Here is a 23,742-nt window from a genome sequence, read left to right as displayed (position 1 = left end):
TTGTGCTAATATTGTCTTAATGTTGTGTTAATATTGTGTTAATGTTCTGTTAATGTTGTCTTAATGTTTCCTAATATTGTGTTAATGTTGTGTTATTGTCCTGTCTATTGTCTATTGACAGAGAGATGATGCATGCACTACCTCCACGCATGATGCTATTCAAATACACCAATTCCTTAGATACTGTAATCCCTATAACGTCCTCTGTGTTGTGTATTTGCAGGGAGATGGTGAATGCATGGTTCGCTGAGCGAGTCCATTCCATCCAGCCCTCCTCCTCCTCTTCCTCCTCCTCCTCGTCATCCTCCAAAGAAACCCTTCCACCCCAGAGACCCACCCAGCCCTCAGACAGCACCTGCGTAGCCTCCTCCCTGCCCCCTTCCCTGGGCCTGAACGACAGGCGTTCTCCCTCCCCAGCCCCGGCCCCCAGCCCCGCTCCCAGCACCCCCACCCGCAAGATCTCTGCATCTGAGTTTGACAGGCCGCTGAGGCCCATCGTGGTCAAGGACGCGGAAGGCTCTCTAACTTTTCTTTGCGACGCCGAACCCGACTGGGGCGACATCCGGACGCCCTTCAGAACCCAGCAGGGAGGGGTTGGGGTTGGCATTCCCACAGGGATGATGGGCGAGGTTGGCAGTGCCCGGGGGTTGGACCGCTGTGCCAGGCTGTTGGAGCTGGTGAGGGATGTGTCGAGTCACCTGGACGTGACAGCGTTGTGCCACAAGATCTTCCTGCACATCAACGAGCTGATCGCCGCCGACCGCTACTCACTCTTCCTGGTAGGTAGTAGCACCATGGGCTATAGTACCCACAATGCTCTGTTTGTAGCAGGGCCACTGGGATGAGAGGAAGAAGGATCGGACAGTGGTTAGCATATGTAATTAAACAAATTTAGGATGAAATGAGGAAGGATTAGGAAGGGAAAGTGAACATAAATCTCATGTATTTCAAATATATGATGCTGAATGAAACTGTTGGAAAAGTTTGCTCCCAAGTGGATTTCCTGGTTCTTTTTATGACCTTTTAATCTCTGTCTAATCCTTATCTATCTAATTCAACAACCATATCTATCACGACTCAGGGTATGACCCAGATGCAGACACAGGAGGCGGATAGTACAGTTCTCAGATCATTTATTATAAACACGGGGCAAAGGGCAGGTTGAGGACAGGCAGGGGTTCGTAATCAGGACACAGTCAGGCAGGTACAGGACGGCAGGCAGGCTCGAGGTCAGGGCAGGCAGAGGTTCGTAATCAGGTCAGAGTCAGGCAGGTACAGGACGGCAGGCAGGCTCGGGGTCAGGCCAGGCAGAGGTTCGTGATCAGAGTCAGGCAGGTACAGGCAGGCAGGCAGGCAGGCTCGAGGTCAGGGCAGGCAGAGGTTCGTGATCAGGTCAGAGTCAGGCAAGTACAGGACGGCAGGCAGGCTCCGGGTCAGGGCAGGCAGAGGTTTGTGATCAGGTTAAAGTCAGGCAGGTACAGGACGGCAGGCAGGTTCGGGGTCAGGGCAGGCAGAGGTTCGTGATCAGGTCAGAGTCAGGTAGGTACAGGACGGCAGGCAGGCTCGGGGTCAGGGCAGGCAGAATGGTCAGAACCGGGAAAATTAGGAAACAGAACTTGAGAAACAGGAAGACGGGAAAGCAGGCTGGTAAGACCTAACAAGACAAGATGAACTGGCAACAGACAAACAGAGAACACAGGTATAAATACACAGGGGATAATGGGGAAGATGGGCGACACCTGGAGGGGGGTGGAGACAAGCACAAAGACAGGTGAAACAGATCAGGGTGTGACAATATCAGGTAGCTATGATTACATTTCCATGCAAATGGACGATAAAGTGACCTATCACATCATACATCATATATTATCATATCGTAGTATAAACTGTGTAGACAACTTTAAAAAGCCGATGCAGATACACTTCCTGTATGAATCTGGATAAGTATGACATCACTTCCTTTCTATTACTTGTCGCGTGACCCCAGGTGGGCGAGGACAGCTCCAACAGGAAGTTCCTGGTGAGCAGGCTGTTTGACGTGGCCGAGGGCTCGACCCTGGAGGAGGTGTCCAATAGCTGCATCCGTCTGGAGTGGAACAAGGGCATTGTGGGTCACGTGGCGGCCACGGGCCAGCCCCTCAACATCAAGAACGCCTACGAGGTGAGATGATTTTTATTTCTCTCTTTTGTCATCTCTTTTTGGAACGGTTTATTTGACAGTCCTATTACATCTGGTACTTACTAAGACGTTACGTGGTAACAAGTTGTACTTATGAAATGTTATGAAAATGTTCAACCTTTTTTTTTTTTTTTGATGAATTGTAAAGAAACCCAAAGGTAGTCATTACAGTAGGTCATTGAATTATTTATATACCCCTTTTACCATGTGCTTTCTAAGTAGGCACTGTATCAGGTAAATATGGGACTGTAAAATACAGAGTAATCCTCCTTTGACCTCTTTCTGCAGTCTCCCTTGTTTTTCTGCTGAGTGTCAGGTAACATGGACACACAGGTGGATTTTGCGTACGTAGGATTATGATGATGAATATAATGAGGAGGTTGGTGTGTGTGTGTGTGCGTGTGTGCGCGCGCGCGTGTGTGTGTTTTGAATCAAGACAGTATTTGTGTTGGGGAGTCTGGGTCTTTGCTGACAGAGTGCAGGACCTAAGAGTGATTGGCCAAGCATAAACCACAGAGAGGAAGGGAATGAGAGGGAGAGAGAGAAGGGGGAGGGAGGGTGGGGAAGAGAGAAACATAGAGAGAGAGAGAGAGAGAGAGAGGGAGAGAGAGAGAAACGGAGTGTTGAGAGAAACAGAGAGGAGAGAGAAACAGAGAGAGAGAAAGAGAGAGAAAGAGAGAGGGAGAGAGAGAGCGAAACAGAGTGGGGAGAGAAACAGAGCGGATAGAGAAACAGAGGAGAGATAAACAGCGAGGAGAGAGAAACAGAGAAGAGGGAGAAACAGAGAGGGAGAGAGAGGAGAGAGAAACAGAGAGGGGAGAGAAACAGAGAGGGGAGGGAAACAGAGAGGGAAGAGAAACAGAGAGGAGAGAGAAACAGAGAGGAAAGAAAAACAGAGAGGAGAGAGAAACAAAGAGAGGAGAGAGAAACAGAGAGGGGAGAGAGAGAGAAAGAGAGAGAGGGAGAGAAACAGAGAGGGAGAGAGAGGAGAGAGAAACAGAGAGGGGAGATAAACAGAGAGGGGAGGGAAACAGAGAGGGAAGAGAAACAGAGAGGAGAGATAAACAGCATGGAGAGAGAAACAGAGAAGAGGGAGAAACAGAGAGGGAGAGAGAAACAGAGGGGAGAGAAACAGAGAGGGGAGAGAAACAGAGAGGGGAGAGAAACAGAGAGGAAAGAAAAACAGAGAGAGAGAAACAAAGAGGGGAGAGACAAACAGAGAGGGGAGAGAGAGAGAGAGAGAGAGAAACTGAGAAGAGGGAGAAACAGAGAGGGAGAGAGGGGAGAGAGAAACAGAGAGGTTTGCGAAACAGAGAGGGGAGAGAAACAGAGAGGAGAGAGAGAGAGAAACAGAGAGAGAGAGGGGAGAGAGAAACAGAGAGGGGAGAGACAGAGAGGGGAGAGACAGAGAGGGGAGAAACAGAGAGGAGAGAGAAACAGAGAGGAGAGAGAGCGGGAGAGAGAGAGAAACTGAGTGGGGAGAGAAACAGAGAGGGGAGAGAAACAGAGAGGAGAGAGAAACAGAGAGGGAAGAGAAGCAGAGAGGAGAGAGAGAGAGAGGAGGGAGAAACAGAGAGGAGAGATAAACAGAGAGGGGAGAGAAACAGAGAGGAGAGAGAGAGCGGGAGATAGAGAGAAACTGAGTGGGGAGAGAAACAGACGAGAGAGAAGAGAGAGAGAGAGAGAGAGAGAGAGAGAGAGAGAGAGAGAGAGACAGAGAGAGACAGAGAGAGAGACAGAGAGGGGAGAGACAGAGAGGGGAGAGACAGAGAGGGGAGAAACAGAGAGGAGAGAGAAACAGAGAGGAGAGAGAGCGGGAGAGAGAGAGAAACTGAGTGGGGAGAGAAACAGAGAGGGGAGAGAAACAGAGAGGGAAGAGAAGCAGAGAGGAGAGAGAGAGAGAGAGGAGGGAGAAACAGAGAGGAGAGATAAACAGAGAGGGGAGAGAAACAGAGAGGAGAGAGAGAGCGGGAGATAGAGAGAAACTGAGTGGGGAGAGAAACAGACGAGAGAGAGAGAGAGAGAGAGAGAGAGAGAGAGAGAGAGAGAGAGAGAGAGAGAGAGAGAGAGAGAGAGAGAGAGAGAGAGAGAGAGAGAGAGAGAGAGAGAGAGAGAGAGAGAGAGAGAGAGAGAGAGAGAGAGAAACTGAGAAGAGGGAGAAACAGAGAGGGAGAGAGGGGAGAGAGAAACAGAGAGGTTTGCGAAACAGAGAGGGGAGAGAAACAGAGAGGAGAGAGAGAGAGAAACAGAGAGAGAGAGGGGAGAGAGAAACAGAGAGGGGAGAGACAGAGAGGGGAGAGACAGAGAGGGGAGAAACAGAGAGGAGAGAGAAACAGAGAGGAGAGAGAGCGGGAGAGAGAGAGAAACTGAGTGGGGAGAGAAACAGAGAGGGGAGAGAAACAGAGAGGAGAGAGAAACAGAGAGGGAAGAGAAGCAGAGAGGAGAGAGAGAGAGAGGAGGGAGAAACAGAGAGGAGAGATAAACAGAGAGGGGAGAGAAACAGAGAGGAGAGAGAGAGCGGGAGATAGAGAGAAACAGAGTGGGGAGAGAAACAGACGAGAGAGAGAGAGAGAGAGAGAGAGAGAGAGAGAGAGAGAGAGAGAGAGAGAGAGAGAGAGAGAGAAACAGAGAGGGGAGAGACAGAGGAGAGAGAAACAGAGAGGGGAGAGACAGAGGAGAGAGAAACAGAGAGGAGAGAGAGAGAGCGGGAGAGAGAGAGAAACTGAGTGGGGAGAGAAACAGAGAGAAACAGAGAGAGAGACAGAGAGATACAGAGAGAGATAGAGAAACAGAGGGGAGAGAGAAACAGAGAGGGGAGAGCAACAGAGAGGGAATAGAAACAGAGAGGAGAGAGAGAGATGAGAGAGAAACAGAGAGGGGAGAGAAACAGAGAGGGAGAGAGAAACAGAGAGGGGAGAGAAACAGAGAGGAGAGAGAAACAGAGAGAGAGAGAGAGAGAGAGAGAGAGAGAGAGAGAGAGAGAGAGAGAGAGCGAGAGAGAGAGAGAGAGAGAGAGAGAGAGAGAGAGAGAGAGAGAGAGATAGGGGGGGCTTTTAAAGTTCTGAGATTAAGTGTTGTGTCACTGTTCATCACTGGACTGAAGGACACACACACAAGTGGACATTCTCAATTGGGTAAAAATCGATCTTCTCCTCACCTCCTCCGTCCTCCTTTCCACTTTGACCCAGAAACCGATAAGTGGTTGAGTGGTCGAGGAGAGTCAATTCGTTAGTAGGCAAATTAAGAAGTGGTACCTACTTCGTTTAAAAATCCACCACACCCCATTTGAATCAGCTGTTGTTTTCTCAAAGGAGAAAATTATGCACACATTTCAAAAACGATATACTTCTTTCCTTTTATCTATAAAATGTATTTCACAACTAGCTACATTTGTTTTGATCACTTTACACATTTATTTTGGGATTCCAACCCTGAAAGAGAAGGACAGTCTAGTTTCCTGTCCTGTCCAATGCTCCTTGATTACCTTCAAACTTTTTCAAAAGCAGGTGAGGAGAGTGCGGAGGAGAGGACGCGAGGAGTCTAGATTCTCCCAAGGCTACAAGGACACACACACACAAGTACACACAAACACACACACATACACCATGATCCCTCTCACACACACTTAAAGGCCCAGTGCAGTCAAAATTAAGTTTGTCCTGTGTTTTGTGTCATATTGTACAACAGCTGATTAAACTAAAACTGTAAAAGTGTGAAGAAATGTGATCAGTGTTATTCCTGATACACTATATATACAAAAGTATGAGGACACACAAGCTCACAGAATGGAACTGCCGAGCGCTGAAGCGCGCAGCGCGTAAAAATAGTCTGTCCTCGGTTGCAACACTCACTACCTAGTTCCAAACTGCCTCTGGAAGCAACGTCAGCACATTAACTGTTAGTCGGGAGCTTAATGAAATGGGTTTCAATGGCCGAGCAGCCGCACACAAGCCTAAAATCACCATGCCCAATGCCAAGCGTCGGCTGGAGTGGTGTAAAGCTCGCCGCCATTGGACTCTGGAGCAGTGGAAATGTGTTCTCTGAAGTGATTAATCATGCTTCACCATCTGGCAGTCCGACGGACGAATCTGGGTTTGGTGGATGCCAGCAGAACGCTGCATACCCCAATGCATAGTGCCAACTGTAAAGTTTGGTGGAGGAGGATTAATGGTCTGGGGCTGTTTTTCATGGTTCGGGCTAGGCCCCTTAGTTCCAGTGAAGGGAAATCTTAACGCTACAGCATACAATTACATTCTAGACCATTCTGTGATTCCAACTTTGTGGCAACAGTTTGGGGAAGGCCATTTCCTGTTTCAGCATGACAATGCCCCCGTGCACAAAGCGAGGTCCATACAGAAGTGGTTTGTCGAGATCGGTGTGGAATAACTTGACTGGCCTGCACACAGCCGTGACCTCAACCCCATCGAACACCTTTGGGATGAATTGGAATGCCGACTGCGAGCCAGGCCTAATCGCTCAACATCAGTGCCCGACCTCACTAATGCTCTTGTGGCTGAATGGAAGCAAGTCCCTGCAGATAGAAGATACAATCTAACTGCAATATTAAGCTGATCCATTCCCCCCCCAAAAAAATAAATAAAAAATCCAACATCTAGTGGAAAGCCTTCCCAGAAATGTGGAGGCTGTTACAGCAACAACTCCATATTAATGCTCATGATTTTGGAATAAGGTGTTCGACGAGCAGGTGTCCACATACTTTTGGTAATGTAGTGTAGTTGCTGGTTGAAAATAAAATCTACACAGGACTTTCTAATCAGCAGGTTTGCATGGGCAGGAGTTTCAGCTTTCCATGGTGACATCACCATGTGGTCAATTGGTTAATAGTCCAATAACAAAGAGAGTTTCAAACCTCTGCCAATAACAGCTAGTTTTCCAACCCACTCAGACAACTCCCAGACAGTCATAGCAAAATTCTTGCTTGAGAAATAGTATTTTCCCCAAAATATATTTTTGCCCATTTTAATGGAAATCTATTACATTAAGGTACAGTGCCTTGCAAAAGTATTCATCCCCCTTGCCGTATTTCCTATTTTGTTGCATTACAACCTGTTATTTGGATTTCATGTAATGGACATACACAAAATAGTCCAAATTGGTGAAATGAAATGAAAAAAATTACTTATTTCAAAAAATTCTAAAAAATAAATAACGGAAAAGTGGTGCGTGCATATGTATTCACCCCCTTTGCTATGAAGTCCCTAAATAAGATCTGGTGCAATCAATTACCTTCAGAAGTCACATAATTAGCTAAATAAAGTCCACCTGTGTGCAATCTAAGTGTCACATGATCTGTCACATGATCTCAGTATATATACACCTGTTCTGAAAGGCCCCAGAGTTTGCAACACCACTAAGCAAGGGCACCACCAAGCAAGCGGCACCATGAAGACCAATGAGCTCTCCAAACAGGTCAGGGACAAAGTTGTGGAGAAGTACAGATCGGGGCTGGGTTAAAAAAAAATATTCAAAACTTTGAACATCCCACGGAGCACCATTAAATCCATTATTTAAAAAATGGAAAGAATATGGCACCACAACAAACCTCCCAAGAGACGGCCGCCCACCAAAACTTACGGACCAGGCAAGGAAGGCATTACTCAGAGAGGCAACAAAGAGACCAAAGATTACCCTGAAGGAGCTGCAAAGCTCCACAGTGGAGATTGGAGTATCTGTCCATAGGACCACTTTAAGCCTTACACTCCACAGAGCTGGGCTTTACGGAAGAGTGGCCAGAAAAAAGCCATGCTTAAAGAAAAAAATAAGCAAACATGTTTGGTGTTCGCCAAAAGGCATGTGGGAGACTCCCCAAACATATGGAAGAAGGTACTCTGGTCAGATTAGACTAAAATTGAGCTTTTTGGCCGTCAAGGAAAACGCTATGTCTGGCGCAAACCCAAAACCTCTCATCACCCCGAGAACACCATCCCCACAGTGAAGCATGGTGGTGGCAGCATCATGCTGTGGGGATGTTTTACATCGGCAGGGACTGGGAAACTGGTCAGAATTGAAGGATAGCGCTAAATACAGGGAAATTCTTGAGGGAAACCTGTTTCAGTCTTCCAGAGATTTGAGACTAGGATGGAGGTTCACCTTCCAGCAGGACAATGACCCTAAGCATACTGCTAAAGCAACACTCAAGTGGTTTAAGGGGAAACATTGAAATGTCTTGGAATGGCCTAGTCAAAGCCCAGACCTCAATCCAATTGAGAATCTGTGGTATGGCTTAAAGATTGCTGTACACCAGCGGAACCCATCCAACTTGAAGGAGCTGGAGCAGTTTTGCCTTGAAGAATGGGCAAAAATCCCAGTGGCTAGATGTGCCAAGCTTATAGAGACATACCCCAAGAGACTTGCAGCTGTAATTGCTGCAAAAGGTGTCTCTACAAAGTATTGACCTTGGGGGGGTGAATAGCTATGCACGCTCAAGTTTTCTGTTTTTTTGTCTTATTTCTTGTTTGTTTCACAATAAAAAATACTTTTCATCTTCAAAGTGGTAGGCATGTTGTGTAAATCAAATGATACAACCCCTCCCCAAATCCATTTTAATTCCAGGTTGTAAGGCAACAAAATAGGAAAAATGCCAAGGGGGGTGAATACTTTCGCAAGCCACTGTACTTCATTGTTACCTAGAAATTATTTGGTATTGATATAAAAAAGTCTGCATTGGGCCTTTAAAGTGAAATACTCATAACAATCCTTGCGAGTTGACCTTATTTTACTTAAGAGCTCAGACACCTCAATCCTGTCAAGTCCTCCCATGACAGATAGAGTTTATTGATCCTGTTGGGTATAATGTTACGAGACAGATCACTTTCTTACTCCAATCAATAATCAAACCGTCATGCCATTTCAACCTGTCGTTACCAGGGCAGACTAAGATTGTGTTGAGTTAAGCCTGATCCTGGTCAGTCATAAGTATACAGTATAGTAAAGGTAGCATTCCTATAATGATCTATAATGATTGTAGATCATACTATCAGTCTATAATGATCTATAATGATTGCAGGTCGTCATATCAGTCTATAATGATCTATAATGATTGTAGGTCGTACTGTCAGTCTATAATGATCTATAATGATTGTAGGTCATACTATCAGTCTATAGTGATCTATAATGATTGTAGGTTGGACTATCAGTCTATAATGATCTATAATGATTGTAGGTCGTACTATCAGTCTATAATGATCTATAATGATTGTAGGTTGGACTATCAGTCTATAATGATCTATAATGATTGTAGGTCGTACTATCAGTCTATAGTGATCTATAATAATTGCAGGTCGTACTATCAGTCTATAATGATCAATAATGATTGTATGTTGGACTATCAGTCTATAATGATCTATAATGATTGTAGGTCGTACTGTCAGTCTATAATGATCTATAATGATTGTATGTTGGACTATCAGTCTATAATGATCTATAATTATTGTAGGTCGTATTATCAGTCTCGGCCCAGTTACAATGCCTTGACCCCTGGAGACCAGGCTGGATTTTAACCTTTGACCCTCATTGTTATGTCACTGCACTGGGCCCACAACTTGAGCTCAGCTTTCCAGTTCTGCTGATTGCAGATTACCATGATACAGTGGGGAGAACAAGTATTTGATACACTGCCGATTTTGCAGGTTTTCCTACTTACAAAGCATGTAGAGGTCTGTAATTTTTATCATAGGTACACTTCAACTGTGAGAGACGGAATCTAAAACATAAATCCAGAAAATCACATTGTATGATTTTTAAGTAATTAATTTGCATTTTATTGCATGACATAAGTATTTGATCACCTACCAACCAGTACGAATTCCGGCTCTCACAGACCTGTTAGTTTTTCTTTAAGAAGCCCTCCTGTTCTCCACTCATTACCTGTATTAACTGCACCTGTTTGAACTCGTTACCTGTATAAAAGACACCTGTCCAAACACTCAATCAAACAGACCCCAACCTCTCCACAATGTCCAAGACCAGAGAGCTGTGTAAGGACAGCAGGGATAAAATTGTAGACCTGCACAAGGCTGGCAACAACTGTTGGCACATTTATTAGAAAATGGAAGAAGTTCAAGATGACGGTCAATCACCCTCGGTCTGGGGCTCCATGCAAGATCTCACCTCGTGGGGCATCAATGATCATGAGGAAGGTAAGGGATCAGCCCAGAACTACACGGCAGGACCTGGTCAATGACCTGAAGAGAGCTGGGACCACAGTCTCAAAGAAAACCATTAGTAACACACTACGCCGTCATGGATTAAAATCCTGCAGCGCACGCAAGGTCCCCCTGCTCAAGCCAGCGCATGTCCAGGCCCGTCTGAAGTTTGCCAATGACCATCTGGATGATCCAGAGGAGGAATGGGAGAAGTACATGAGGTCTGATGAGACAAAAATAGATCTTTTTGGTCTCAACTCCACTTGCCGTGTTTGTAGGAAGAAGAAGGATGAGTACAACCCCAAGAACATCATCCCAACCGTGAAGCATGGAGGTGTAAACACCATTCTTTGGGGATGCTTTTCTGAAAAGGGGACAGGACGACTGCACCGTATTGAGGGGAGGATGGATGGGGCCATGTATCGCGAGATCTTGGCCAACAACCTCCTTCCCTCAGTAAGAGCATTGAAGATGGGTCGTGGCTGGGTCTTCCAGCATGACAACGACCTGAAACACACAGCCAGGGCAACTAAGGAGTGGCTCCGTAAGAAGCATCTCAAGGTCCTGGAGTGGCCTAGCCAGTCTCCAGACCTGAACCCAATAGAAAATATTTGGAGGGAGCTGAAAGTCCGTATTGCCCAGCGACAGCCCCGAAACCTGAAGGATCTGGAGAAGGTCTGTATGGAGGAGTGGGCCAAAATCTCTGCTGCAGTGTGTGCAAACCTGGTCAAGACCTACAGGAAATGTATGATCTCTGTAATTGCAAACAAAGGTTTCTGTACCAAATATTAAGTTCTGCTTTTCTGATGTATCAAATACTTATGTCATGCAATAAAATGCAAATTAATTACTTAAAAATCATACAATGTGATTTTCTGTATTTATGTTTTAGATTCCATCTCTCACAGTTGAAGTGTACCTATGATAAAAATTACAGACCTCTACATGCTTTGTAAGTAGGAAAACCTGCAAAATCGGCAGTGTATCAAATACTTGTTCTCCCCACTGTATGTGCGTGTGCTATAGGCGGCCATTGTTCTATTCCATTTTATTCTCAGACACAATTAGACCATGACAGTACATATACATACCTCCGGTCCTGTGTGTGCAGTCCGTGAGCGCTCTCTCTAGGAGATGGAATCTTCCCTGTGGACTCCCAGTAGGATCCCAGCTGTGTCAATTGGTGGAAAGGGAGATGAAAGCTGGTGGATGGGGCCATCTGTAGGGAAGACAGGATGTGTAATGTGAATAGCTCACATACACACACTGACACATACACTTACATGTGCACGCACACACGCACGCACGCACACACACACACACACAGTCAGACCCCCTTTGGTGGAATTATGTCTTTGAAAGAGAAAGCAGATGTTTGAGAGAGAGAAAGATAATGTGTGCCTGAGCCATAAGACCCATACTAGTGTACGACATACTTAAACTGCATACTATGTACTCATCATCGCATACTATACTGAACAAATATATAAACGCAACATGCAACAATTTCAAAGATTTTACAGTTCATATAAGGAAATCACTCAATTAAAAAAAAAAAATTAGGCCCTAATCTATGGATTTTTCACATGACTGGGAATACAGATATGCATCTTTAACAAAAAGTAGGGGTGTGGATCAGAAAACCAGTCAGTATCTGGTGTGACCACCATTTGACTCATGCAGCGCGACACATCTTCTTCGCATAGAGTTGATCAGGCTGATGATTGTGGCCTGTGGAATGTTGTCCCACGCCTCTTCAATAGCTGTGTGAAGTTATTGGATATTGGCGGGAACTGGAACACGCTTTCATACACGTCGATCCAGAGCATCCCAAGAATGCTCAATGAGTGACATGTCTGGTGAGTATGCAGGCAATGGAAGAACTGGGACATTTTCTGCTTCCAGGGATTGTGTACAGATCCTAGCGACATGGGGCCGTGCATTATCATGCTGAAACATGAGGGGATGGCGGAGGATGAATGGCACGACAATGGGCCTCAGGATCTCGTCACGGTATCTCTGTGCATTCAAATTGCCATCGATAAAATGCAATTGCATTTGTTGTCCGTAGATTCTGCCTGCCCATACCATAACTCCACCGCCACCATGGGGGAATCTCTTCACAATGTTGACATCAGCAAACCGGTTGCCCACACGATGCCATACACGTGGTCTGCGGTTGTGAAGCCGGTTGGACATGCTGCCAAATTCTCTAAAACGATGTTGGAGGCGGCTTATGGTAGAGAAATTAACATTAAATTCTCTGGCAACAGCTCTGGTGGACATTCCTGCAGTCAGCATGCCAATTGCTTGCTCCCCCAAAACTTGAGACCTCTGTGGCATTGTGTTGTGTGACAAAACTGCACATTTTAGAGTGGTCTTTTATAGTCCCAGCACAAGGTGCACCTGTGTAATGATCATGCTGTTTAATCAACTTCTTGATATGCCACACCTGTCAGGTGGATGGATTATCTTGGCAAAGGAGAAATGCTCACCAACAGGGATGTAAACAAATTTGTGCACAACATTTGAGAGAAATAAGCTTTTTGTGTGTGTGGAAAATATATTTTATTTCAGCTCATGAAACATGGGACCAACACTTTACATGTTGCGTTTATATATTTTTTCAGTGTATTTAGCACGTACCATTTAGTAAAAAGTATTCAGTATGCCGCAACGCAGTAGCTGCTCCTGACTTGATGAATAGGTGGGGCGGGGCCAAGTGCGGATGGATTTTTCCAAATTCAACAGACACGCATCGCATTAACCAGCCTGATAATAGCTAATTTCCAATTCGATATATTTTTCTAAACTCTGAATAGAATAGGAATGGAATTATAGGCCTACTCAGGATGGTTGTAGGCAGCAGACATCACATTCAACCAATACCATAGCCCAAATAGCCAATCTATCCTATTTAAAAAGGACTGAAGACAGAAACAGACACAGTGCCTTTGGAAAGTATTCAGACCCCTTTACTTTTTCCACATTTTGTTACGATACAGCCTTATTCTAAAATTGATTAAATAGTTTTATCATCAATCTACACACAATACCCCATAATGACAAAGCAAAAACTGTTTTTTAGAAATGTTTGCTAATTTATAAAAATAAAGAAATGGAAATATGACATTTACATAAGTATTCAGACCCTTTACTCAGTACTTTGTTGAAGCACGTTTGGCAGCATCGAGTCTGCTTGGGTAAGACGCTATAAGCTTGGCACACCTGTATTTGGGGAGTTTCTCCCATTCTTCTCTACAGATCCTCTCAAGCTCTGTCAGGTTGGACGGGGAGCGTTGCTGCAGAGCTATTTTCAGGTCTCTCCAGAGATGTTTGATCGGGTACAAGTCCGTGCTCTGGCTGGGTCACTCAAGGACATTCAGAGAGTAGTGATTCTAGTCGGGCGGGCGGGTGCAAGCAGCGTTCGATTGAAGAGCATGCATTTAGTTTTACTAGCGTTTAAGAGCAGTTGGAGGTTTGTTAACACAGTGTCCAATGAAGGACCAGATGTATACAAAATGGTGTCGTCTGCGTAGAGGTGGATCTGAGAGTCACCAGCAGCAAGAGCGACATCATTGATATACACATAGAATAGAGTCGGCCTGAGAATTGACACATTGAGGTCCAGACAACAGGCCCTCCGATTTGACACATTGAACTCTATCTGAGAAGTAGTTGGTGAACCAGGCGAGGCAGTCATTTGAGAAACCAAGGCTATTTAGTCTGCCAATAAGAATGCGGTGATTGACAGAGTCGAAAGCCTTGTCCAGGTTGATGAAGACGGCTGCACAGTACTGTCTTTTATCGATCGCGGTTATAATATCGTTTAGGACCTTGAGCGTAGCTGAGGTGCACCCATGACCAGCTCGGAAACGAGATTGAGAAGGTACGGTGGGATTCGAAATGGTCGGTGATCTGTTTAACTTGGCTTTCAAATACTTTCGAAAGGCAGGGCAGGATGGATATAGGTCTGTAACAGTTTGGATCTAGAGTGTCACCCCCTTTGAAGAGGGGGATGACCGCGGCAGCTTTCCAATCTCTGGGGATCTCAGATGATACGAAAGAGAGGTTGAACAGGCTAGTAATAGGGGTTGCTACAAATTCGGCGGCTAATTTTAGAAAGAAAGTGTCCAGATTGTCTAGCCCAGCTGATTTGTAGGGGTCCAGACTTTGCAGCTCTTTCAGGACATCAGCTATCTGAAATTGGGTGAAGGAGAAGTGGGGGGGGGGGGCATGGGCAAGTTGCAGCGGAGGGTGCAGAGCTGGTGGCCGGTGTAGGGGTAGCCAGGTGGAAAGCATGGCCAGCCGTAGCAAAATGCTTATTGAAATTCTTGATTATCGTAGATTTATCGGTGGGGACAGTGTTTCCTAGCCTCAGTGCATTGGGCAGCTGGGAGGAGGTGCTTCACCGTAGGGATGGTGCCAGGTTTCCTCCAGACGTGACGCTTGGCATTCAGGCCAAAGAGTTCAATCTTGGTTTCATCAGACCAGATAATCTTGTTTCTCATAGTCTGAGAGTCTTTAGGTGCCTTTTGGCAAACTCCAAGTGGGCTGTCATGTGCCTTTTACTGAGGAGTGGCTTCTGTCTGGCCACTCTACCATAAAGGCCTGATTGGTGGAGAGCTGCAGAGATGGTTGTCCTTCTGGAAGGTTCTCCCATCTCCACAGAGGAACTCTGGAGCTCTGTCAGAGTGACCATCGGGTTCTTGGTCACCTCCCTGACCAAGGCCCTTCTCTCCCGATTGCTCAGTTTGGCCAGGCGGCCATCTCTAGGAAGTGTCTTGGTGGTTCCAAACGTCTTCCATTTAAGAATGATGGAGGCCACTGTGTTCTTGGGGGACTTTCAATGCTGCAGAATGTTTTTGGTACCCTTCCCCAGATCTGTTCTTCAACACAATCCTGTCTCGGAGCTCTTCGGACAATTCCTTCGACCTCATGGCTTGGTTTCTACTCTGACATGCACTGTCAACTGTGGGACCTTATATAAACAGGTGTGTGCCTTTCCAAATCATGTCCAATCAATTTACTTTACCACAGGTGGACTCCAATCAAGTTGTAGAAACATCTCATGGATGATCAATGGAAACAGGATGCACCTGAGCTCAATTTCGAGTCTCAAAGCAAAGGGTCTGAATACTTATGTAAATAAGTTATTTCTGTTTTGAATTTTGTATAAATTTGCTAAAATGTCTACAAACCTTTTATCGCTTTGTCATTAAGGGGTATTGTGTGTAGGTTGCTGAGATATTTTATTTATTTAATCCATTTTAGAATAAGGCTGTAACGTAACAAAATGTGGAAAAAGTCAAGGGGGCTGAATACTTTCCGAAGTACACTGTTATTTGTTTCCATTTCAACATATTTATTAGTGAAACCAAAGTGCTGTAACATATATACATTAAATCAAATAGCCTAGTACACACACAACAACTTTTCAAATGTTCAAATCAAAAGGCTATTGCACAGAAAAATGTTGACAGTCAGGTGTCAAGAAGCGGCACAGGTCCTAATCCAGGCACTTGTCATCTCCCGTCTGGATTACTGCAACTCGCTGTTGGCTGGGCTCCCTGCCTGTGCCATTAAACCCCTACAACTCATCCAGAATGCCGCAGCCTGTCTGGTGTTCAACCTTCCCAAGTTCTCTCACATCACCCCGCTCCTCTGCACACTCCACTGGCTTCCAGTTAAAGCTCGCATCTGCTACAAGACCATGGTGCTTGCCTACGGAGCTGTGAGGGGAACAGCACCTCCGTACCTTCAGGCTCTGATCAGTCCCTACACCCAAACGAGGGCATTGCGTTCATCCACCTCTGGCCTGCTGGCCCCCCTACCTCTGCGGAAGCACAGTTCCCGCTCAGCCCAGTCAAAACTGTTTGCTGCTCTGGCACCCCAATGGTGGAACAAGCTCCCTCACGACGCCAGGACAGCGGAGTCACTCACCATCTTCCGGAGACACTTGAAACCCCACCTCTTTAAGGAATACCTGGGATAGGATAAAGTAATCCTTCTACCCCCTCTTACCCCACCCCCCCAAAAAATTAAAAATAAATTAAAAACAAAATACATATTGTAAAGGGGTTATCCCACTGGCTATAAGGTGAATGCACCAATTTGTAAGTCGCTCTGGATAAGAGCGTCTGCTAAATGACGTAAATGTAAATGTTTATGGTAAATTCAGAACCGCTGGACAGTAACATAATAAACTAAAGCACTGATCATAGGGAACGAGATCAGAATGACTGCTAAGGCTTGATCCATTCATTTAATAATTAAATAGGTAGCCTAGCCTACAAAACAAAAACAATCCATATGTTCAAATCAAAAGGCCTAATTAACATGACATCAATAACGCAGTCACATCCTGAGTCCACATTCAGAAGAAGAAAAAAATGAAATAGTGTTTAAAAGCTCTGACGAAGGCCAAGAGAACAAGAAACACGTTTCAATGAGAAAACAGAAATCCACTTTGGGTAAAACATTCATAAAAATACTTAGTCCCCTGGAATGCATTTCAATTAACAGGTGTGCCTTGTTAAAAGTTAATTTGTGGAATGTATTTATTTCTTAATGCGTTTGAGCCAATCACTTGTGTTGTGACAAGGTATACAGAAGATAACCCTATTTGGTAAAAGACCAAGTCCATATTATGGCAAGAACAGCTCAAATAAGCAAAGAGAAACGACAGTCCATCATTACTTTAAGACATGAAGGTCAGTCAATCCTGAAAATTTCACAATAATTTGGTTGCCGGCCAACAGTGTTCCGACTAATGACAATTACTTTATTGGTGATATTTATAGCACTTAATTCTGATGAAGTGTTTTCCTCAACAGGGGCCTAGACTGGAGGAGAGAGAGGGAGAGACTGGAGGAGAGAGAGGGAGAGACTGGAGGAGAGAGAGAGAGAGACTGGAGGAGAGAGAGGGAGAAACTGGAGGAGAGAGAGGGAGAGACTGGAGGAGAGAGAGGGAGAGACTGGAGGAGAGAGAGAGAGAGACTGGAGGAGAGAGAGGGAGAAACTGGAGGAGAGAGAGGGAGAGACTGGAGGAGAGAGAGGGAGAGACTGGAGGAGAGAGAGAGAGAGACTGGAGGAGAGAGAGAGAGAGACTGGAGGAGAGAGAGGGAGAGACTGGAGGAGAGAGAGAGAGAGACTGGAGGAGAGAGAGGGAGAGACTGGAGGAGAGAGAGGGAGAAACTGGAGGAGAGAGAGGGAGAAACTGGAGGAGAGAGAGAGAGAGACTGGAGGAGAGAGAGGGAGAGACTGGAGGAGAGAGAGAGAGAGACTGGAGGAGAGAGAGGGAGAGACTGGAGGAGAGAGAGGGAGAGACTGGAGGAGAGAGAGGGAGAGACTGGAGGAGAGAGAGAGAGAGAGACTGGAGGAGAGAGAGGGAGAGACTGGAGGAGAGAGAGAGAGAGACTGGAGGAGAGAGAGGGAGAGACTGGAGGAGAGAGAGGGAGAGACTGGAGGAGAGAGAGGGAGAGACTGGAGGAGAGAGAGGGAGAGACTGGAGGAGAGAGAGAGAGACTGGAGGAGAGAGAGGGAGAGACTGGAGGAGAGAGAGGGAGAGACTGGAGGAGAGAGAGGGAGAGACTGGAGGAGAGAGAGGGAGAGACTGGAGGAGAGAGAGGGAGAGACTGGAGGAGAGAGAGGGAGAGACTGGAGGAGAGAGAGGGAGAGACTGGAGGAGAGAGAGAGAGAGACTGGAGGAGAGAGAGGGAGAGACTGGAGGAGAGAGAGAGAGAGACTGGAGGAGAGAGAGAGAGAGACTGGAGGAGAGAGGGAGAGACTGGAGGAGAGAGAGGGAGAGACTGGAGGAGAGAGAGGGAGAGACTGGAGGAGAGAGAGAGAGACTGGAGGAGAGAGAGGAAGAGACTGGAGGAGAGAGAGAGAGAGACTGGAGGAGAGAGAGGGAGAGACTGGAGGAGAGAGAGGAAGAGACTGGAGGAGAGAGAGGGAGAGACTGGAGGAGAGAGAGGAAGAGACTGGAGGAGAGAGAGGGAGAGACTGGAGGAGAGACAGAGAGAGAGACTGGAGGAGACAGAGGGAGAGACTGGAGGAGAGAGAGGGAGAGACTGGAGGAGAGAGAGGAAGAGACTGGAGGAGAGAGAGGGAGAGACTGGAGGAGAGACAGAGAGAGAGACTGGAGGAGACAGAGGGAGAGACTGGAGGAGAGAGAGGGAGAGACTGGAGGAGAGAGGGAGAGACTGGAGGAGAGAGAGGGAGAGACTGGAGGAGAGAGAGGGAGAGACTGGAGGAGAGAGAGGGAGAGACTGGAGGAGAGAGAGGGAGAGACTGGAGGAGAGAGAGGGAGAGACTGGAGGAGAGAGAGGGAGAGACTGGAGGAGAGAGAGGGAGAAACTGGAGGAGAGAGAGGGAGAGACTGGAGGAGAGAGAGAGAGAGACTGGAGGAGAGAGAGAGAGAAAAATAGCTAAATTAGAAGAGAGAGTGAGAAAGAGACAAAAAGAGAGAGTCAGTGGCTTCTCGTCGACGCACCTGTGTCCAATTAGTTTGTTAATCTGGTACGGACAAGGCGGGAGGAGGGGCGTGTGTGTGTCTGTGTCCATGTATGTGCGTCCACGTGTGTGTGTGTGTGTGTGTGTGTGTCTAGTGTGTGTGTGTGTCTAGTGTGTGTGTGTGTGTGTGTGTGTCTAGTACCGAAATAAGTCACCAGCTGGGTCCATAGAACCTGATACGGGACCAGTGTTATGTTTGTAGAAACAGACAGCTTTCAGGAAGTGCATCTGCGTCACTCTGCTTAGAGGTAGCTCCAACCTAGGGACCTCCTAGCTCTCTGATTGGCTCGTTAAGCCCCAGTTAGGGCGGTTGGGGTGGCATTCAAATTGGCGGCGAAACTGGGATCAAAATTCCCATCTGGATGTTTGGAGTGGCGCAGCCCTCTGTGGGGAAAGAGATTGGCAACCTCACGGGCCAGACCCATCTGTTGAATTTGCAGTTTTCTTATCAATACCCCTACAGTGCTTTCTGTAGAACTGTGGTCACTTTTAGTTAAACGATTTCTGTCACTGTTGGAAGAACTGACTCGGGTAATTTTGACTCCAAGATTGAACTGTTACAAAAAGCCACAATCATTAGCAAAAACTAAACTTTCTCTTGTTAAAATTTTATCAGACATATAAATTACTTTATAATTCAAATAACCAAAGCAGATTATTATTTTAAGGAAAGTCTGCCTCCACAGATTTGGTCTGGCTCTAGTCATTATATTTTCTGTCTCTACATTAGTCATAGAGATTTTGGCCTGTAATCAAAAAGTGTCTCAGAGTAGGAGTGCTGATCTAAGATACAGTATATTATCGTATTCCTTGTGATCTAAAAGGCAAAATATCCACACTCCTACTCTGAGACTTGAAATTCCAGTTAACTACGAGTCCCTCTGTTTAGAAATTAGTATAATATTTATCGTTGTGTCAGTGTGTGTTACAGATGTAGGTTTTTAATTTGATCACTCTTTTGTTGCTGAGAAATTCAAAATTGTAGTGTATTCAAGGTTTAAAAAGGCTTCTGATGTTTGTAATTTCCACTTTAAAATGTAGAGTTGATTTGCCTTAACGAAAAATGTATAAACTCCTACAAAAAATGTCCATAAATTATAATCCACATAATAATCCACATTTCCTGTCGCTGCAGGATTATTTTCCTGCTGTAGCAAACTGGCTCAAATTAAGATTAATTTCAAAATTAAATTCAAATCCCAGGTGAGGACATTATAATATTAATTACTGTATAAATGAACATGCACAATGTAATCATGTATGTCAACATGTGCCAATTATTAACTTGAAAACATTGTGTGTTAAAAGCAGTGTGTGTGTAACTAGTTCCACAGCCTTTTTTAGGTAAGATGCCCAAATAATAATTTCTAGTTGAATTAACATTTGAGACAATTTGAGCAAACACATAATTTTAAGTTGACTGAATTTTTGCCTGTTTTCTCAAAATTGGAGCTAAGTTTGGGCCAACGTTTGTTTTAGTTTTTTTTGATAACACTTGGATCGATAAGTTGAGCAAACAAAAAAAAAAGCTGCGGAATCAGTTACTTAATAACAATTAGTTTAAACAATTATAATTTATTTTAACAGTGTAGTGCAATATACAGGTAATAGGGTGCCATTTGGGATGCAGAATCTGTCTAACCAAATAGGGAACCAGAACAGTGGTGTGGTCACTCTCACAGTAAAGGAAACATGTGGTGGTTATTCCTTTATGTCAACTCAATTGTCTAGAATGTCCATGTGTTTCTGGGCCCGTGTTCACAAAGTGTCTCAGAGTAGGAGGGATGATCTAGGATCCGTTTTGCCTTTTAAATCATAATGAATAAGAGAGGGTGACCTGATCCTAGATCATCACTCTTACTTAGAGATGCTTTGTGAATATAGGCCTGGTATTGTTAAATGACATTGTAATTCATAGTGTTCATATCTCCTCCACAGGACCCCAGGTTCAATGCAGAGGTGGATCAGATCACAGGCTATAAGACCCAGAGTATCCTGTGTATGCCCATCAAGAACCACAGAGAAGAGGTAAGAAACAATACAGTGGATACAAGATACACACAGCATAGATACTTCAGCTACTCAGAACGAATCATAGAGAGTAGGTAAGACACCATAGACAATTTAACACATTTCAGCTCTTCAACTATAACATATAGATGGGATAAGAGACCATAGACATTCTTAGAAAAAAAGGTGCTATCTAGAACCTAAAAGGGTTATTCGGCTGTCCTCATAGGAGAACCCTTTGAAGAACCCTTTTTGGTTCCAGGTAGAACCCTTTTGGGGACAGTCGGAGAACCCTTTTGGAACCTTTTTTGTAGATTATGCCCATATTGAACCATTTAAATAAGCTTTGGAGTTATTTTCAGAGTTTACAATTGAGCAAATGAGGTCAAAGATAAATAATTTCATCTTATTGGTTCTATTCATCTTTCTGTGTTCTATTCTTTGTAGATGTGGCTGTGTTTTGATGGATGCTCTCCCTGCATGCATTTCATCTACTTCTCTCCTCTCTATTCCCCCTCTCCTCTATCTTCCCTCTCCTCTCTTTCACCTCCCAGGTGGTAGGAGTGGCACAGGCCATCAACAAGAAGTGTGGAGAGAACGGGACTTTCACTGAACAGGATGAAAAGGTACTGGGAGAAAGACAGTGCACTCTTAGAAAAAAGGTTCCTTATAGAACCAAAAAGGGTTATATCGCTTGCTTCATATATGGAACCACTAAAAGTTCTATATAGAACCTTTTTATAGAGTTCTTTGATCAGCATCCCAAGGGTTCTGGACTTGTATGAAAAATGTATGTACTCACTAACTGTAAGTCGCTCTGGATAAGAGCGTCTGCTAAATGACTAAAATGTAAATGTAAATGGTTCTTCTTCACTGATCCAAAATTGGTTCCATATAGAACCCTTTATGGTACAATTTATGAATTATGGCTACTAATAAAACATTATAATACATATTTTTTGCTAAGAATTTAATATAATAAACAATTAAATAATGGACAAAAGAATACCATGACAGACTGACCAGGTGAAAGCTATGATCCGTTATTGATGTCACTTTTTAAATTAATTTAATTAATTAATTTTTTTATTTAGCAGACGCTCTTATCCAGAGCGACTTACAGGAGCAATTAGGGTTAAGTGCCTTGCTCAAGGGCACATCGACAGATTTTTCACCTAGTCAGCTCGGGGGTTAGAACCAGCGACCTTTCGGTTACTGGCACAACGCTCTTACCCACTAAGCTACCTGCCACTTCAATCAGTGTAGACGAAAGGGAGGAGACGGGTTAAAGAAGGATTTTAAGCCTTGAGACAATTGAGACATGGATTGTGTATGTATGCCATTCAGAGGGTGAATGGGCAAGACAAAAAAAAGACATTTCTCAGTAAATGCTCTGAATCAAGCTTATAGTCTGATTTCCCTGACAGGACTTCTCTGCCTACCTGGCCTTCTCCGGGATTGTCCTACACAACGCCCAGCTCTACGAGACATCCCAGCTGGAAAACCGACGGAATCAGGTTTGTTTGCGTCTGTGGGTTTTTATGCTTTCAAAGTGTGTGTGTGTGTGCATGCGTGCATATGCGTAGGTGTGTGTGTGTGTGTGTGTGTGGGTGTGTGTTAGCATGCGTTCTTGTGAGTGTGTGTTCATGTTTTTGTGTTTGTGTATGTGTATGTGTGTGTGTGTTCATGCGGTCATATGTGTCTGCACTGTAAAATGTTTTTTGTTGTTTCAACTCATTATTATTAAGTAACTGGTTCGACAGCCTTTTTTTGTGGAACCCGTTACTTAATAATAATGTGTTGAAACAACTAGACTTTGTGTGTGTTTTTCATGGTTTACGATGCATGTCTCCCCCAGGTGCTGTTGGACCTGGCCAGTCTGATCTTGGAAGAGCAGCAGTCTCTGGAGGTGTTACTGAGGAAGATAGCAGGCACTATCCTCTCCTTTATGCAGGCCCAGGGCTGCACTGTCTTCATAGCTGACGGAGACTCTATGGTGAGTACACACACACACACACACACACACACACACACACACACACACACACACACACACACACACACATACAAGCTTTCAGATGCACACACCCGCAGACACACTAAAAGAGAGAATGAATAAAAGAGGTCACAGAATGACAGGAACTAGAAGTAAAAGGATTAATTCTGTGGCTGACCCTGGGTAGGTGGAGAGGGCACCTTGACAGGCTCATGGTGAGCTAAGGAACCAATCATAAAGGAGAAAGAAAATAACAGGGATTGGATGGACAGTAAGGCATATTGTGAATAGACTTTCCTCAGTGAGAAGATGTAGAAAATAGTAAAAATAAAGAAAAACCCTTGAATGAGTAGTGTCCAAACTTTTGACTGGTACTGTATATTTGGAGTTGAACTGTCCCTGACACCATCCACTGAGAGCCTCTCAGCATTTATTAGCTGAGCACTTGAGATATAATCAGCTTTCACAATGGAAGGCTGTTTTGTTCCCTTGTTAGTGGGGGAAATGCCATTGTAATAGAGAAAAATGAATGGCTGTATTGCAGAGGTCGGACCAAGTCACTATTATTCGAGTCACAAGCAAGTCTCAAGTCACAAGGTCAGAGTTTCAAGTCGAGTCCCAAGGACAACGGGTTGAGTCTCAAGTCAAGTCAAAGTCGTGCATTCTAAGAGCAAGTCGAGTCGAGTCACAAGTTTTTTCAAGTCAAGCCTCAGGTCAAGTAAAAATATATATATTCATGCAGTGACTTGTTCATATGTCTGTGAAGTTAGATTTTTTAAAAGTACATTGTTTTATAGAAAGTTCTATCTGCATAAACCCATTTGAACTTGGCGCTATAAGGTTTTATCTGCGATCCAATTACAAGCCTGAACAAA

The 23,742-nt window shown here is 44.9% G+C and overlaps 1 pseudogene across 1 annotated transcript in view; it reads left to right on the top strand.

Annotated features, from left to right (window-relative positions):
• Nucleotides 1-227: 227 nt before the first annotated feature.
• The window catches only part of LOC311123001 (cGMP-specific 3',5'-cyclic phosphodiesterase-like), a 53,789-nt pseudogene continuing 30,274 nt past the window's right edge, over nt 228-23,742 (top strand). The window contains exons 1-6 of the transcript XR_014615962.1: nt 228-779; nt 1,988-2,161; nt 20,800-20,889; nt 21,426-21,497; nt 22,299-22,388; nt 22,730-22,867. The product of XR_014615962.1 is annotated as a cGMP-specific 3',5'-cyclic phosphodiesterase-like (transcript). The remainder of the gene's footprint in view (nt 780-1,987; nt 2,162-20,799; nt 20,890-21,425; nt 21,498-22,298; nt 22,389-22,729; nt 22,868-23,742) is intronic.

Source organism: Coregonus lavaretus (genome assembly GCF_964263955.1).
Source record: "Coregonus lavaretus genome assembly, contig: HAP1_SCAFFOLD_3975, whole genome shotgun sequence".
Classification (NCBI taxonomy): domain Eukaryota; kingdom Metazoa; phylum Chordata; class Actinopteri; order Salmoniformes; family Salmonidae; genus Coregonus; species Coregonus lavaretus.
This window is presented reverse-complemented; position numbering and strand designations above follow the sequence as displayed.